The sequence below is a fragment of the Mauremys reevesii genome, linkage group 2 (assembly GCF_016161935.1).
Source record: "Mauremys reevesii isolate NIE-2019 linkage group 2, ASM1616193v1, whole genome shotgun sequence".
In the NCBI taxonomy this organism is placed as follows: Eukaryota; Metazoa; Chordata; order Testudines; family Geoemydidae; genus Mauremys; species Mauremys reevesii.
In genome coordinates this window covers 40,355,782-40,367,535 of record NC_052624.1, presented here as the reverse complement: position 1 = coordinate 40,367,535, position 11,754 = coordinate 40,355,782, and positions in this window count along the sequence as shown.

The window sequence follows — 11,754 nt, the reverse complement described above, 5'->3', positions numbered from 1 at the left end:
CTTAACTTTGGCTGGCTTCAAATTATGATACATGGGCACTGGACCACTCCATCTTGAATTAAATGGACTACACAAGTGGTTCTCAAACTCTTGTACTGGTGTACTTTCACATTAAACTCTTATGGTGTTAAATATATATTTTAAAAATGCTGGAGGCAAAGTAGGGTTTGGGGTGGAGGTTGACAGCTCAACCCCCCTGTAATAACCTCATGACCCCCTGAGGGGTCACAAGCCCAAGTTTGAGAACCCCTGGTCTATACAAACTGGCAGATGAGTAGAATCATAGATTATGAGGGTTGCAAGGGACCTCAGGAGATCTAGTCCAACCCCCTACTCAAAGCAGGACCAATCCCCAAATGGCCCCCTCAAGGACTGAACTCACAACCCTGGGTTTAGCAGGCTAATGCTCAAACCACTAAAGTGTTTCAAGATATACATTTGCTTAAGTGTTTTGCAAAATCTGGACCTAAATGAGGGGAGAATTTGGCCCAGTGTTCTCACAGTGGAGCACATGCCAGCTTTCTACCCAAAATGGCTGTATTTTTAAATTTTCTCCAATCCCAGCATCCAACTCCAAAAAAAGAGTCCAATTCATTTCTTCCATGATTAAGAAACTAGATGCAAGTTGAACTGATATTTATATCAAATTACTAACTAGGTATTAGTGAACATAGTGTTAGCCTTGCTTTCACAGGTGAGCATCCACATTCATGAGCTGCAGGTGCTTGGATTCAAAACCAGACTGTGGAATCATATCCAATGATGACTCTTCTCTCTATAGAAATTCACTGTTTTTAAAAAGTGAAAAGTTGCACCAGTGCCTCTGCGTGGGTGTTTAGATGTACATAACTCCTTGTAAGTAGGGTGACCAGATGCCCTGATTTTATAGGGATGGTCCCAATTTGGGAGTATTTCTTATGTAGGCTCCTGCTTTTTCACACTTAAAGTGGCACCTAGAGCAATGGCCTTAACTATAAAAACTACTGAAACTCTCATGCCCTCCTACAAGTGGTAATCACCATCCACTATAAGCCTAGAAGTAGGGAACAAATCTACTCTCAAAAGTAGGGAACAAGCCAGCTGTCTGCCCTAACCCAACAATTGTGGGCTCATTGCCTATTGATGCTAGATAAAATCACTAAGCTATGGTAGAAAATGAGAATACTAAAATAGGTCAGATATTGGTAAAAATAGCCCATGTCCCACAATCAAACCACTTCCTGAGGGAGGGGAGAAGTGAAGCTCTGTGCTTTTAATGGCAGGTGAGCCTAGGCTTAGGTGGCATGAAACAGTTTGTGTGTGACTCTGCCCCAGATTTAAGATGTTCAGTAAGTCACCTGACTTAGCTGTGTCTTTATTGCCTTACCTAAAGTAGTAGTAACACAACTTTCCAAGTATTTTGCATCTGTACCTCAAAGGTTCAAATTTTGTACAGGTTAAATGAACAAGTGCTTGGGAGCTTATACTGATGGACTGGCAGTAGTTACATTTGAAACTGTTTATCATCCCTGTCAACAACGATGTCTTACCCTACAACTAAGAGTAGCTTAGTTGTATAAGATTCTGTGTACTCCCCATGTGGACCCACAGTTACACAACCACATACCAGCAATCACAACAAGCTCAATAATACTTAATGGGGTGTTTCTGAAGACAGAGGTGAGCTTAACACAGTATTTACTTCCAGATATGTAGTGCACAGGCAGATTGTCTGCTGGGGGTGAAGTTGGCTGTAGGGTCCCTGCCTCATTTGTTGCAGAATTTGGGAAGTGTATAGTTAGAGACAGGGTATTGCAGAAAGAGAAAGGATGGTCTCATGATTTAGGCAGTTGAATGCTAGCCTGAAGAAGTGGATTTTATCCCTACCTCTGCCTGGGTCATGCTAAGCAAGTCACTGAAGTCAAACTTTCCAGAGATGGTGACTAGTGTGGTTCTTGTTTTCTGGTTGGTTGACTGGAGGCCCTGGGTCTGGGGGGAATTGGCTGGAGCCTCTACAATGTTGGGTTATGAGTGTCTAGGAGAAGTATTCATGTAACCCAGTTGGATGTATCCCTGCCTGTGGATGTCTGTGTAAGTGCAGCACCTGCCAGAGGTTTGTAAATTGCCAAAAGCATCACAGGGTGTGAGGGATACCCCAGCTTGGTGGGACAAAGGGCTCGGTAGTGCGACAGTTTTGGTTTCACCCTGCGATCCCCATCACACATTCTAGAATGTAGTAGTGCTCCCCAGCATTTTTTAGCCAGGTAGGCTGATACAACAAGCCACTTGTCCCCTCGCTAAATTATGTAGAATGTAACTTGGATTGTCCAAAAATCCACTGTCTTCGCCTGTAAGCAGAACTCCCTCCTGCTGCCTTATTTCTGTTTATAAATTTCCTCTCTGGAAGATCTCAAGAGTCACTTCATTAGCATTCCGGTCAGACTGTAAATGAGTGTCCAGTGTGAACCACACAATACTCAATGTACATGTAGCCAGACAGATAGATTAAACATCTCATGCCTGAAAGAAACCTGTTTCCCACTCTTTGGTGACCAGCCTCAATCACAGATCTTGAGAACATAACTTTCAGCATATATACAATACATTTCACTATGATTATGAGGATCAGTGTGACACAGGCTCTCATAAATCACTTCGCATGCACTCTTTGGGGAACTAATATTTAAATATCAGACCCAGGGGATCTGTATAACCCTTATGCACCCCTGTGCCCTCTGCCAGTTTGTACCAAGACATCCCTGGGTCACACCTGCACATTAGGGGGCTGAATTAAGGTTGAAGAGGAAACCTTAATTCTGGCATTTCCTAACATTTGAGTTCTTGACTGCAACTTCAACATTATTTTAATGTAGGATTTTTTTTGATGTAATAGATTAAAGAACCTTGTAGTGTCCATTGTTTTCTCCCTGTGTTGGAAATTATAGCCTATGATCAATTCACCTCTGGACCTTTCCTTCATTAACATAAGTATTGAGCTCCTTAAATTGCTCAGTTTGTAGCATGCTTTCCAGAGATCAAATCATTCTTGTAGTGCATTCCTAAAGCCTTTCCAACTCTTCACCACATTTTTAAAAGCGAGGACACTAAAGCTGAACACGGTATTCCAGCAGTTGGTGCACTGATGATCTCACTGGACAGTGGTTAAAAACAGGGAAAGAGTTCAATGAAAGGGAAAAAAGAGACATCCTTTGATCAGGGTAGAACAGGTGCCACTCTCAGTAAACCAGGAATTGTATTTAAGCCTTCCATATTTTGCTACTTTTGTCTAACAAATTACATCACACAAGGGCAAGAAAATGCAGGGACATAGCTGAAACAGTTTGCGGTGGTTAGAGGTGATGTAAGGTTATCCCTTGGTGACCCATGTATTATGCCCTACATAATTTCCACATATATAGAAACTTTTATCCAAGGATCTTCGTGTTTTACAAATATTAAACCTCACAAAATTCCCATGAAGGATGGACTATCCCAATTTTACAGCTGGGGAAACTGAGGCAGAAAGCAGTTATGTGAGTTAGCCAAGGTCAGGCAACAGGCGTGGAGCACAGCTTGAATAGAATCCAGATTTGCTGCATCCCACCCCTCCACTTCAGACAGACGATAATATTTCTTCCCTATAAGTAATACAAGCCTCAGAACATTTGCAAATACATTTAAAACTTATTTGCTTTAGACATTTGGGTCACTGCAGCAAGAGTTAGGGTAAATCAAATAGTGTATCGATCTTGTACAAACAATGTATTCCTAGGGCGTTGGGACACACTGTTCCCTGGTAGCTATTTTTACATTTTTTCCCCCCAACACTATACAAAAAGAGGCCTTATGGTGAAATGACCCAAAGTACACAAATGGCTGGAAACCATAGGCTTCTTCACTTTGAGCATTAATATTATTGACTGTGAGCATGGATCACAAGTTGTGGTGTTAGTCACCATTCAAAAAATCATTAAATGATGTGTCAACAATGATCCAGAAATAAATTCTATATAGAATTTTGCTTAATTAACCACCCAGAATGTGATGGTAATCGCCCCCTCATCAGGACCCAGTCTTTGAGTGGGCTTTACTTAGCAAAGACAACCAGCATTTAACACTAGTCACCACACAGGGACCATGTGAAGAGATGACTTTCCGTTGTGGCAGCCACTTGGCAAGAGTTGACATTGCACCCTCCAGTGGCACTACCCAGCCAATGGAGACCACTTCATGGGTACTATTAGAGTTTCCCAGAAGGCAGAACAAAGCCACAATCTCCAGTAGCATCTCCACCACTCAGGTCATTACAGTGGGAAATATAGTTTTCTTATGAGGCTGTTTGTTGGATCAGCGGTAAGTAGCTTACTGCAGTTATATACTAACATCCTCCTGATCTGTCTAGATCAAACAGCATGAAGGTGACCCAGCCATCGGCCACTCTCTTTGTATGGTGAGACTATTCAGCTAGTTTTTGCTGTGGAATAATTTGCAGTATTCTTGCTCTTTCCCGGGGCAACTGGTTTTGTTTTATTTTTAAAGCAGGATTGAAAGCGCTATCCTATTGTCCTCCTTTAAGCTTCGAGTAACATTGACCATAAAAGAGTAGGGATAAATCATATGATTCACCCTAAGGGTATGTCTACACTAGGGGATTATACCGATTTTACAGAAACTGTTTTTTTAAAAACAGATTGTATAAAGTCGAGTGCACGCAGCCACACTAAGCACGTTAATTCGGCGGTGTGCATCCATGTACCGAGGCTGGTGTCGATTTCTGGAGCGTTGCACTGTGGGTAGCTATCCCATAGTTCCTGCAGTCTCCCCTGCCCTTGGAATTCTGGGTTGAGATCCCAGTGCCTGATGGGGCAAAAAACATTGTCGCGGGTGGTTCTGGGTACAGCCTCACCCCTCCCTCCGTGAAAGCAGCAGTCAACCGTTTCGCGCCATTTTTCCTGGGTGAACTGTGCAAACGCCGTAGCACGGGAAACATGGACCCTGCTGAGCTCAAGACAGCAATCATGGATGTTGTAAACACCTCGCGCATTCTCGTGCAGTCTATGCTGAAGCAGGACCTGCAAAACCAGGCAAGGAGGAAGCGGCTACGGCAGCGCGGCGACGAGAGTGACGAGGACATGGACACAGAATTCTCTCAAACTGCAGGCCCCTGCGCTTTGGAGATCCTGTTGGTAATGGGGCAGGTTCTAGCCATTGAACGCTGATTTTGGGCCCGGGAAACAAGCACAGACTGGTGGGATCGCATAGTTTTGCAGGTTTGGGACGATTCCCAGTGGCTGCGAAACTTTCGCATGCGTAAGGGCACTTTCATAGAACTTTGTGACTTGCTTTCCCCTGCCCTGAAATGCCAGAATACCAAGATGAGAGCAGCCCTCACAGTTGAGAAGCGAGTGGCAATAGCCCTCTGGAAGCTTGCAACGCCAGACAGCTACTGGTCAGTCAGGAATCAATTTGGAGTGGGAAAATCTACTGTGGGGGCTGCTGTGATGCAAGTAGCCAAAGCAATCATTAAGCTGCGAAAGGTTGTGACTCTGGGAAATGTGCAGGTCATAGTGGATGGCTTTGCTGCAATGGGATTCCCTAACTGTGGTGGGGCGATAGATGGAACCCATATCGCTATCTTGGCACTGGAGCACCAGGGCACCCAGTACGTAAACCGCAAGGAGTACTTTTCGATGGTGCTGCAAGCACTGGTGGATCACAAGGGACGTTTCACCAACATCCACGTGGGATGGCCAGGGAGGGTTCATGACGCTCGCGTCTTCAGGAACACTACTCTGTTTAAATGGCTGCAGCAAGGGAATTACTTCCCAGACCAGAAAATAACAGTTGGGGATGTTGAAATGCCTGTAGTTATCCTGGGGGACCCAGCATGCCCCTTGATGCCATGGCTCATGAAGCCATACACAGGCAGTCTGGACAGTAGTCAGGAGTTGTTCAACTACAGGCTGAGCAAGTGCAGAATGGTGGTAGAATGTGCATTTGGCCGTTTAAAGGCACGCTGGCGCACATTACTGACTCGCTCAGACCTCAGCCAAACCAATGTCCCCTTTGCTATTGCTGCTTGCTGTGTGCTCCACAATCTCTGTGAGAGTAAGGGGGAGACCTTTATGACCGGGTGGGAGGCTGAGGCAAATCACCTGGCTGCTGATTACGCACAGCAGGGCGATTAGAAGAGCACACCAGGAAGCGGTGCACATCAGAGAAGCTTTGAAAACGAGTTTCATCACGGGCCAGGGTACGGTGTGACTGATGTGTTTGTTTCCCCTTGATGAACCCCCTCCCCTTGATTGACTCATTCCCTGTAAACAACCCACCCTCCCCCTTCGATTACAGCTTGCTTAAGGAAATAAAGTCACTATCATTTAAAAATCATGTATTTTTTATTACTTAATTATAAAAAGAGGGCGAGAACTGACAAGGTAGCCCGGGTGGGGTTTGGGAGGAGGATAGGAGGGAAGGAAAAGGCCACTAAAAAAATTTCAAAGTAATGACAGCCTTTTCGTTGGGCTGTCCACAGGGGTGGAGTGGGCGGGTGCACGGAGCCTCCCCCCACACGTTCTTACACGTCTGGGTGAGGAGGATGTGGAATATGGTGAGGGTGGTTATACAGAGGCTGCAGTGGCACTCTGTGACCCTGCTGCTGTTCCAGACGCCGGAGCATGTCAGTTTGATCATGCAGCAGCCCCAGAGTTGCATCCCGCCACCGCTGATCTTCCTGCCACCACCTCTCATCTCGAGCGTCCCTCCTGGCCTCACGTTCACTGGCATCTTTCCTGTAATTTGATACCACGTCCTTCCACTCATTCAGATGAGCTCTTTCATTGCGGGTCACTTCCATGATTTCCGAGAACATTTCGTCTTGCGTCTTTTTTTTCCGCCGCCTTATCTGAGATAGCCTTCGGAATGCAGTAGGGAGGCTTGAAAAATTTGCAGCTGCATGAGGGAGGGAAAAAAGGGAGAGAAGTATTTAAAAAGATACATTTTACAGAACAATGCTTATACTCTTTCACGGTGAACAACACTATTCACCTTACATAGCACATGTTATTTGACTATAAGGTCGCATTTTGCATCTTAATATTGAGTGCCTGTGGCTCTGGTGTTAGAGATCTCACAGACGCAGGTCCGGGAAGCAGAATTCAGCTTGTATGTGGCCATGGTAAGCCATTGTCTTCTGCAGCCTTCATATATCCAGGCCCTCCTTTACCAAATAGCAAGCAAAGCCCATTCAGTGCTGCTTCTTTCCTGTTAACATGCAGCAGCAGAAACCACCCCCTCCCCATCCAATTCTCTGGGATGATCGCTTTACCCCTCCTCCCATCGCGTGGCTGGTATCATGGAAGATCCCTGCTAAACACCCCCCTCCCTCCCCCCCCCCACCGCGTGGCTGGTAGCAGGGAAGATCCCTGCTAGCCAAATGCGAAAAAGCTCAGCGCCAATCACCCATCCCCCTTCCCCCTGCTTGGCTACCTGCAAGGAAGGATTTCTTTTAAGCAACAGGCAAACAGCTCAGTAGGAATGGCCATCTCTGTCCCCTTAATTAAATTCCGGAATTTCAACCAGGTTACCTTGAACGATATCACTCTCCTGAGGATAACACAGCGAGATAAAGAACGGATGTTGCTTCAGTGCCAGCAAACACCGGGACCATATGCAGCTAGGCTTTGTCATGCAATGATACCAGATTACTTGCTACATGCACGGCGTGGTCAAGTGTCCTACCATGGAGGACGGAATAAGGCTGCCCTGCCCAGAAACCTTCTGCAAAGGCTTTCGAAGTACCTCCAGGACAGCTTCATGGAGATGTCCCTGGAGGATTTCCGCTCCATCCCCAGACATGTTAACAGACTTTTCCAGTAACTGTACTGGCCGCGAATGCATCCCAAGTCCTCAGGGAGAATTAATCATTAAAAAATGCTTGCTTTTAAACCATGTTTTATATTTACAAGGTACACTCACCAGAGGTCCCTTCCATGGCTTCATTGTCTGGGATAGTGGCTTGGGAGGGCTGGGAGGGTAATTCCGTCAGGGTGAGAAAAAGCTCCTGGCTGTTGGGGAGAACGGAGTGCTGTGTGCTCTCTACAAGCTCATCCTCCTCTTCCTCCTCATCTTCCCCGTCTGCAGAATCCTCAGCCATGGCTGAAATTACCACCCCCACCTCAGAATCCACGGACAGGGGTGGGGTAGTGGTGGCGGACCCCCCTAGAATTGCATGCAGCTCAGCGTAGAAGCGGCATGTCTGCGGCCCTGCTCCGGACCTTCTGTTTGCTTCTTTGGTTTTCTGGTAGGCTTGTCTGAGCTCCTTAACTTTCACACGGCACTGTACTGAGTCCCTGGTGTGGCCTTTCTGCATCATGGCCTTGGAAATTTTTTCAAATGTTTTTTCATTTAATCTTTTGGAACGGAGTTCTGTTAGCACGGAATCCTCTCCCCATACAGCGATCAGATCCAGTACCTCTCATGCGGTCCATGCTGGAGCTCTTTTTCGATTCTCAGGAGACTGCATTGTTACCTGTGCTGATGAGCTCTGCATGGTCACCTGTGCTGGTGAGCTCTCCACGCTGGCCAAACAGGAAATGAAATTCAAAAGTTCGCGGGGCTTTTCCAGTCTACCTGGCCAGTGCATCCGAGTTCAGATGGCTTTCCAGAGCGGTCACAATGGTGCACTGTGGGATACCGCCCGGAGGCCAATACCGTCGAATTGCGGCCACACTAACCCTAATCCGACATGGCAATACCGATTTCAGCACTACTCCCCTCATCAGGGAGGAGTACAGAAATCGGTTTTAAGAGGCCTTTATATCGATATAAAGGGCTTCCTTGTGTGGACGGGTGCAGGGTTAAATCGGTTTAACTCTGCTAAATTCGGTATAAACGCGTAGTGTAGACCAGGCCTAAGTGGCTGACACCACTTCTTTTCATCTTGTTGCCAAAGAAATCAAAGACAAAGGAAACCAATCAACATGTTTGGAGGTGGAAAAGCCACATCTGAAATAAATTGTGAGGGAATGGTAGCTACCTGTGTGTACTGTTACCATGTTAAGAGCAAGGCCCATCTTTCAAAGCAATATCTACCTTTCACATTCCTTTCTACAGAGCATCAGTAATAGCCATCACCACCTGACCACGGGGAGGAGTCGGACTATCAACCCCAGCCACCTAGAGTTGGGAGGCCATTTTCTAGTGTGTTTCTATAGAACCATTACTGCTAAAAAATTGCACTGTTAGCTTAACCCTTCCACTGCTGTCAGCTAGATGCCTCGCTAGGGAAGGTGACATTTCATTTCAGCTTATTTGTAAAGGCCTACCATACATACATCAGCTAAGAAGGGGGAAAGGCTGCTAACTTGCTAATCATCATGTCCACAAAACAATTTTACTGCACTCTATTTCTCTGTTTGCACAAGATCAGTTCATTCCTGGCATGTTTGTTAGTGCAACTAACATTCTATCACAGCAAGCTGCTCTATTTCCACTCAACAAGGCAGAATTAGTGGGTTTAAAGCTACAGAACATCGCCACATCTAAAAGAAACAAGACAAGTGAAAAGGGAGCATGGTACACTTTGTATTCTGTGTTGTAATTGAAATCAATGTATTTGAAAATGTAGAAAACAAGCCAAAATATTTATAATAAATGTAAATGGCTATTCTATTCTTGTTTAACAGTGTGATGTTTGACAGCCCTAGTTTAAATCTGCAAGGGACCTATGCCCCATGCTGCAGATGAAGGTAAAAAGCCCCAGGGTCTCTGTCAAGCTGATCCAGGAGAAAATTCCTTCCTGACCCAAATATGGTGATCAGTGAGACCCTGGGCATGTGGGCAAGACCCAGCAGGCAGGTACCTGGGAAAGAATTCTCTGTAGTAACTCAGTTAGTGTCCTGTCTCTGGCCGTTGGGGATTTTTGCTCCATAACAGCCTGCAGAACATTTTTGTCTGTGCCACTAGTTCTCCCTTCAGAAATGACTGCTCAGACTTTTACTATTCACGACTGGAAGCTAAGGAGAACCACCTTGCCTAAGAGAGTTAGTAGAATAGTAGGGTTACCAAATTTGAACTTTCAAAAAGAGGATACTACATTGGGGGGGTGGTAGCCCTGCCCCCATCCACTCCCTCCCACTTCCCACCCCCTGACTGCCCCGCCCCGAACCCCCAACCCATCCAACCCCCTCTGCTCTTTGTCCCCTGATCGCCCCCTCCGGGACCACTGTCCCTAACCGCCCACCAGGACCCCACCCCCTATCTAAGCCTCCCTTCTCCTTGTCCCTGACTGCCCCCTCCTGCTCTGTCAGCCACGCCGCGCTCTGCATTGGGAGGGAAATCCAGGACCTTTTTAGAATTTTACAAAGTCCTCCCAGACGGCTATTTAAAACCCCCAAATCCGGATATGTCTGGGATAAGAATAGTGATGTGCTGCTGGCTGCTGGCTTCTTGTCTTTGCACAGAGGGCAGTCACAGACCTCACTGACGCTGAGCGTTGTGCTCACCACCGGGCTAACTGGAAGAATTAAACTGAAATAATAGAAGACACCTCCAAAGGTGATGGGGTGCATGATTTCAAAAGGGCTAATTTTACTAAATTAAGGCGACTAGTTAGGGAAGTGGACTGGGCTAACATATTTAGGGATCTAAGGGCAGATGACACCTGGGGTTACTTCAGGTTGAAGTTGCAGGAGTTGTCAGAGGCATGTATCCCGAGAAGGGGGGACGGCGAGGTGTGGTAGTTTTTTTAGCTGGCTGCGAAGGATGCAGAGGGAGAGGGGTCAAAAAACAAAAAAAAGAAAGAATGGAGGAAGGGAAGGGAAAATGGGAGGAAACCTCCCTGATGAGGGAGGAGAGGGAAGGGGGAAAAAGAGGGAAAAGGCAAAGCGACGTGGAGATGGGACTAGCGAATGGGATTAAAAATAATAAACGTTTTTTTAGCCATATAAATAGGAAGAAATAGGAAGAAAAGAAGAAGAGAAGACTTTAAAAAAAAAAAAGTGGAGGGAGGATTATGAATATCTTGGGGAATGGCACAATACTTTGAATTCACTTTTGCCTCGGGGCTAAATGAGGCTAATGAAAGGGGATAGAGGTGATAGAGGACCGGAATGGGGAATGAAGATATGGGGTCAGAAGTAGAAGAGCCAAACTTGAACTGCTTGACTTAAACGACAACCCGGATATTTCATAATAATCATCATCCTAGAATATTAAGAATTGTATTATTAGGAATTAGTTAGGGATATAGCTTAATATCTTTAATAAATCCTAAAAATTGTAATAATTGACTGACTGGAGATTCAAGAAGTTAGTAGTCCTATAGGAAAGGAAAAAAAAAACCCGGGAATTATAGGCCTGTTAGTCTAACATCTGTAGTATGCATGGTAAAAAAAAAAAAGTAAAAGAGAGAGTGGTGAGAGCATGAGGAGGGGGCATGAGGGGATTACAGCATGGATTGGATTACGGCATGGATGATCAAACCAACTTTGTCTCCTCTTTTGAGTGATCTCACATTTTAGACAGATCTGATTTGGATCTAATATCAATATATCTGATTTCAGTAGATTTGATACGGTAATTTGCTGAGAAATTTACAGAATAAATTGGAAAAGATGGATCAAATGAAAATCCAGAGGTGGATATGAAGGAGCTGAAGGGGAGAGAGAGGAGAGGGGGAAGGGGGGGGAACGAACTGGAGTTTTAGGGGGTTACCAGTGGAGTTCCTATTCAATCGGTTTTTTTCATTTTATTTTTATTATTGGATTTGACCCT